Source organism: Trichomycterus rosablanca, chromosome 5 (assembly GCF_030014385.1).
Source record: "Trichomycterus rosablanca isolate fTriRos1 chromosome 5, fTriRos1.hap1, whole genome shotgun sequence".
NCBI classification, from domain to species: Eukaryota; Metazoa; Chordata; class Actinopteri; order Siluriformes; family Trichomycteridae; genus Trichomycterus; species Trichomycterus rosablanca.
This window is the reverse complement of record NC_085992.1, coordinates 12,811,168-12,817,475: the sequence shown is the minus strand read 5'-3', so window position 1 is coordinate 12,817,475 and position 6,308 is coordinate 12,811,168.

Below are 6,308 nucleotides of genomic sequence, written 5' to 3'. Positions count from 1 at the left end.
GTGATTTGAGCCGATATCGAACCGATACCGAGTATGGGATTGGTTGCCAGCCCTAATATTTACTCTCATGAATGAACACAAGCTTAAATTTATTACAGGACCGAGAATGTCTTGCTTAAAAATCTTTAAGCTAATCTACTATTATTATTATTTTCCTTTTAATGGCAAATAGAGGTCTGACTATTTTAATCTTAACTACAATTTAGCATAGTTGTGTGTAACTGTTAAGAAGCCAAGAACAACCATAGACACAACAGCAGTAGAATGGGTCGTCTTGAGGAGTCTGATTTAGCTCTCTCATGGAATTCCATGCAACCCACAATCCTAATACAGTCATATGCAATGCCAAGCATCAGTCGGTGTGGTAAAAAGCATACCAGAAAATACATTTATTTGTGTAATAAATCATGCTTCACAATTGCATTTCTTTCAGAAAATCTGGAAAATTGATTCATATGACCACAATACACACTTCCACTGTGTGACGTGCCATACCAGATGCCTTTGAGCCCAGACAACTGCACTGTAGAGTGAAAAATATGCAAATCCTTTCCCATCATTCTTTGAGGAAGATTGTTTAAAACAGTTCAATACAGTAGAATAATATACATTCCTGTAATAAACAATAATAAACAACAACACAGTAGTAGTAGTACTGACCTGTACATAAAAAACACACATCACACTTCAGTACGTGTGCTGTACCATACACCATAACTGTCCTTTTTTTTTATTTATAAAATGTATCTACCAGAAACAACAATAACTCTCATATTTCTCTATTATTTCCTTCTTTATTTCAATAGGTGTAATTGCAAGAAAGAAAGAATACTGTTGTGTCCAGTGCATAAATGTACAGTTATTGAATGACAGAATGCTATTCAGGAAGTGACGTAGTGGATACCTTGTCCGGTTGATTCGTGGGAGTTTTGCCATGCAATGAATGTTCAGTAAAGTTAGACGTGTTTTGCACCTGTGTCTCCTGCTCTGTCATTTTTCTACACTACAGACATAACAAATACTTTACTCTGAGTTCCTTCTTCTCTCTCACTCACTGTCCCCTCTGATACTCAGTGACAGCTGACACACCACCACTTTCTCTGCAGCTTCTTTTTGGCCATTTTAATATAGAATTTTAACAAAATATTAGGAAAATATCGAAAAAATGCTGTCCGCTGTCCGAATGTTTGGTTACTGTATAAATATATATAGAGAGAGACAGTCGGAGTCAACTTGTTTGTGACGTCACGTGTTTCGCGAATTTGGGTTCGTATTCCGAAATTTGTTCGTACATTAAGTTGAAAAAGATCGTTCGTAACCCAAAATGTTTGTATGGTAAACCAGTCGTAACTCAAGGGTCTACTGTAATTTTATCATGCATTTGTTGTCAAACTCCCAAAGTCCAAAGACATGCAAATGAGGTGAATTGTCCATGACTGTGTTTTATATAACCTTGTAAACTAATGAACCTTGTGTGTAATGAGTAACTACCATTCCTGTCATGAATGTAATCAAAGTGTAAATTGCTAAATTGCTCCTGTTTCAACTTATTTTGGAATGTGTTGCAGGCCTGAAATGCAGAAGTGGGTGTATATTAACAAATAAAGGTTTAATTGACATTTAATATATAAATTTAAGATAATACATGATATTTATATATTATTATTGTTTTTATTAGCATTTTGTACAGGTTTGTAAAGTGTTACGTTGAAAACTTTGTTATCGTGCTACAGACCTAAAACACTGAGGACTGAGAGGATAGACAAGCGCATGCGCAATAGACACAGGCTGCGCGCAGCGCGTCACCGCCGAGTTCCATCCCGGCTGCATCTGGTGCAATAATAAAGCCTGAATACTAGAGATGCCGCGATGCTGCAGGAGAGGCAGAACATTCATCCAATCTGATCTACAGCATTTATTACACATATTAAACACGGAACAGACCCTATAAAGATCTAAGAGGAGCTCACTGAAACTACTCGATCAGTTTTCAACATGGCAGCTGATAGTGAGTAACTGTTTATTATAGTGACATATTGTTTTGATTTGCTGCACAGGCTTGTTTGCAGTGTTTCATTCCAATGTAAAATGAAGTGCGTATATGTTGTGTACGATTTCACTTAATGGGGCTTTATTTGTTGTGAGCGCGCATGTACGTGTGGACTTGTGTAGACACACGTGTTCATAGGTGCAGGTGTGTGTGTCAGGACATAATTCTCATCATCATCATCATCTCTCTCTCTCTCTCTCTCAACATTGGCCTGAAAGGCTGGAACCCTATTAGTGTAGCCACTTGGCACAATTTGCTCCTGGTACCAGTACTGGATGATGCAGCAGGTTGTGGGGTGCCACACAGAACCAGCCATAATATTCCTTAGGAAACTGTTGTATTTGCTATTGTTAAATAGCCCTGTTCCTATGGGCACCGAAAAGTCACCAGTTGTAGTGAGTAATTATAATTAATAGTTTTCAAACAAAGTGTTCCTGTCATACAATTGCTGATTAAAATCTTCAGATGTCATGGCATAATATGTCTCTTTTAGGTTCATGCAAACTGTTGAGTGTAGCTGTGTGTGGTAGGTGTAGTGGTTAAGGTACTGGTCCAGTAACCAGAAGGTTGCCGGTTCAAGCCCCACCACTGCCAGGTTTCCACTGTTGGGCCCTTGAGCAAGGCCCTTAACCCTCAATTGCTTAGACAGTATACTGTCACAGTGCTGTAAGTCGCTTTGGATCTAAGCGTCTGCTAAATGCTTAAAATGTAAATGTAAAAATGATGAACTAAAAGAACACTGATAGGGATTGTTTTTGGCATTCCACAATTTATATGATTCCTTTATTGATCCCCATGGGGGAAATTCGAGTGTTGCAGCAGCTCCAGTACAGTGTAAGTACGGTAAAAAATTATACAAAATATTGACTATTAAATGCGATTACTATTATACAGCAGTACGTCAATTACAACTATGTAAGAAAACGATCTATACTATATATAAATATATACATACACTGATCCGCCATAACATTAAAACCACCTCCTTGTTTCTAAACTGTCCATTTTATCAGCTCCACTGACCATATAAAAGCACTTTGTAGCACTTTGCCCTGTTTCATGCTGTTCTTCAATGGTCAGGACTCTCCCGGGACCACTACAGAGCAGGTATTATTTGGGTGGTGGATCATTCTCAGCACTGCAGTGACACTGACATGGTGGTGGTGTGTTAATGTGTGTTGTGCTGGTATGAGTAGATCAGACACAGCAGCACTGCTGGAGTTTTTAAACAACTGCTGGACTGAGAATAGTCCACCAACCAAAAATATCCAGCCAACAGCCCTCCATGGGCAGCGCCCTGTGACCACTGATGAAGATCTAGAAGATGACCAACTCAAACAGTAGCAATAGATGAGCGATAGTCTCTGACTTTACATCTACAAGGTGAACCAACTAGGTAGGAGTGTCTAAGTGAGTGGACATGGTATTTAAAAACTCCAGCAGCGCTGCTGTGTCTGATCCACTCATACCAGCACAACACACACTAACACACCACCACCATGTCATTGTCACTGCAGTGCTGAGAATGATCCACCACCTAAATAATACCTGCTCTGTGGTGGTCCTGTGGGAGTATTGATCATTAAGAACAAAGAGAAAGGAGGTTAAAAAAGTAGAGACATAGATGGACTACAGTCAGTAATTGTAGAACTACAAAGTGCTTCTATATGGTAAGTGGAGCTGATAAAAAGGACAGTGAGTGTAGAAACAGGTGGTTTTAATGTTATGGCTGATCAGTGTATGTGTGTATAAAATATGGAGTCAGTGCAGGTAAAAGGGTGGTTTGTCGGTGTGAGGACAGTCTGTGTATTCTGCTATTGTTATGCAGTCTGATGGCAGTTGGCACGAAAGAATTGCTCTTTGACTAAAAGCCTTTGATTAAATAACTGCCCAGCTGCCAAAGTTCCTCATTGAGAGGGTGAGAGGGATTGTCCAGGATTGCCCTAATTTTGTCCTTCATCCTTTTCTCACAAATTACCTTCAAACTGTCCAGCTCCAGACCCATCACAGAGCTGGCATTCCTCACCAGCTTATTTAGTTTATTGTCTTTTCCAACCTTGATGCCACCACCCCTGCAAACCATAGCAAAAAAGTGTGAACTGGCCACCACAGACTGATAGAATACATTCAACAGTCATTGCACACATTGAAAGACCTCAGTCTACTCTGTCCTTTCCTGATGAGCACATGCCACAAGTTTGGTTTGCTCTGAGCTCTGTAATTCCTCAGGTTTACTGCAGAGGGATTTGATTACACAGCAAATCAAATAAATCCTGTACACTAACTCTGACCATTCAATCCACCACACTTTGCTGCTCATCTGCAGTGGATGAATACTGAACACCAGGCTTCCGATTCCACTTTATTCACATTTTGGCAGTTGCTTTAAGCCAGGATACAATCCAAGCAATTTTGGGTTAAGAACCCAGTCTAGAACAGTGCGGTGGCATGATGGAGTCTTAGTCCAATTCTGCAGTAGATCTTTGAGCATTGCTCCTCTGTGTTTGAGTGGGGAGTAATACTAACATCAGTAATGGAGTAGATGGACGTATGAAAGCTAGAAACAGTTATTAGATGTGAGCTGATCTGAGCTCTAATGGAGTTGTAATGGCATCTCTGTTACAAACTGACAATGTATGACTCTCATCTCCACTCATTCTCTATCTGCAGATAAAAAGCATAAATATAAAAAGCATATATATATATACAGTATATATATATATATATATATATACAGTATATATATATACAGTGTATCACAAAAGTGAGTACACCCCTCACATTTCTGCAGATATTTAAGTATATCTTTTCATGGGACAACACTGACAAAATTACACTTTGACACAATAAAAAGTAGTCTGTGTGCAGCTTATATAACAGTGTAAATTTATTCTTCCCTCAAAATAACTCAATATACAGCCATTAATGTCTAAACCAGTCAGTGACACTGTCAGTGCTCAGACCATATGCCGCACACTACATCAAATTGGTCTGCATGGCTGTCACCCCAGAAGGAAGCCTCTTCTGAAGTCTCTACACAAGAATGCCCGCAAACAGTTTGCTGAAGACATGTCAACAAAGGACATGGATTACTGGAACCATGTCCTATGGTCTGATGAGACCAAGATTAATTTGTTTGGTTCAGATGGTCTCAAGCATGTGTGGCGGCAATCAGGTGAGGAGTACAAAGATAAGTGTGTCATGCCTACAGTCAAGCATGGTGGTGGGAATGCCATGGTCTGGGGCTGCATGAGTGCAGCAGGTGTTGGGGAGTTACATTTCATTGAGGGACACATGAACTCCAATATGTACTGTGAAATACTGAAGCAGAGCATGATCCCCTCCCTCCGGAAACTGGGTCGCAGGGCAGTGTTCCAGCATGATAATGACCTCAAACACACCTCAAAGACGACCACTGCTTTATTGAAGAGGCTGAGGGTAAAGGTGATGGACTGGCCAAGCATGTCTCCAGACCTAAACCCAATAGAACATCTTTGGGGCATCCTCAAGCGGAAGGTGGAGGAGCGCAAAGTCTCGAATATCCGCCAGCTCCGTGATGTCGTCATGGAGGAGTGGAAAAGCATTCCAGTGGCAACCTGTAAAGCTCTGGTAAACTCCATGCCCAGGAGAGTTAAGGCAGTTCTGGGAAATAATGGTGGCCACACAAAATATTGACACTTCAGGAACTTTCACTAAGGGGTGTACTCACTTTTGTTGCTGGTGGTTTAGACATTAATGGCTGTATATTGAGTTATTTTGAGGGAAGAATAAATTTACACTGTTATATAAGCTGCACACAGACTACTTTTCATTGTGTCAAAGTGTAATTTTGTCAGTGTTGTCCCATGAAAAGATATACTTAAATATCTGCAGAAATGTGAGGGGTGTACATTATATCTTTTCATGGGACAACACTATAGACATGAAACTTGGATATAACTTAGAGTAGTCAGTGTACAACTTGTATAGCAGTGTAGATTTACTGTCTTCTGAAAATAACTCAACACACAGCCATTAATGTCTAAATAGCTGCAACATAAGTGAGTACACCCCACAGTGAACATGTCCAAATTGTGCCCAAAGTGTCAATATTTTGTGTGACCACCATTATTATCCAGCACTGCCTTAACCCTCCTGGGCATGGAATTCACCAGAGCTGCACAGGTTGCTACTGGAATCCTCTTCCACTCCTCCATGATGACATCGCGGAGCTGGTGGATGTTAGACACCTTGAACTCCTCCACCTTCCACTTGAGGA